Below are 801 nucleotides of genomic sequence, written 5' to 3' on the forward strand. Positions count from 1 at the left end.
AGAGAATCAAAGAAATCAGCCTGAATCACTTGATCTTAACCAAATTTTCAAAAGACTGTCTAATACCTTCTAATTACCACAAGCCAGCTTGTTCCGTTCCAGCCGCCTGGCAGTACAGATAATAGATAATCTGTCTGAAAAAGGCTTCCTCAGGGCAATGACATCTTTGCAGGTTGAACAGGATTTCTTCACAGCACAGGGAGAATCTGAAGATCCTTCCCAATTTCTTACAAATGAATAGTTTCTTTACTCTGTTGTGTTTTAAATATTTTTATGTTTTGGTTTGTTTGCTTGTTTGTGTATAAAGATAGGGTATCGCTCTGTCACCCAGGCTGCAGTGCAGTGGCCTGATCACAGCTCACTGCAGCCTCTACCTCCTGGGCTCAAGTGATCCTCCCACATCAGTTTCCCGAGTAGCTAGGACTACAGGCATACACCAGCACGCTTGGCTAATTTTTTATTTTTATTTTTAGTAGATACAAGGTCTTGCTAAGTTGCCCAGGCTGGTCTCAAACTCCTGAGCTCAAGCAATCCTCCCACCTTGGCTTCCCAAAGGGCTGGAATTACAGGTGTAAGCCACCATGCCTGGCTAATATTTTTGTGCTTTTTAAAGATAGTTTTATTTATTTATTTATTTATTTATTTTTTCCCCGAGACAGAGTTTTGCTCCTGTTGCCCAGACTGGAGTGCAATGGTGCGCTCTGGGCTTCCTGCAACCTCCACCTCCTGGGTTCAAGTGATTCTCCTGCCTCAGCCTCCCGAGTAGCTGGGATTACAGGCATGTGCCACCACGCCCAGCTA

Source organism: Colobus angolensis, unplaced genomic scaffold, assembly GCF_000951035.1.
Source record: "Colobus angolensis palliatus isolate OR3802 unplaced genomic scaffold, Cang.pa_1.0 Scaffold128, whole genome shotgun sequence".
Classification (NCBI taxonomy): domain Eukaryota; kingdom Metazoa; phylum Chordata; class Mammalia; order Primates; family Cercopithecidae; genus Colobus; species Colobus angolensis.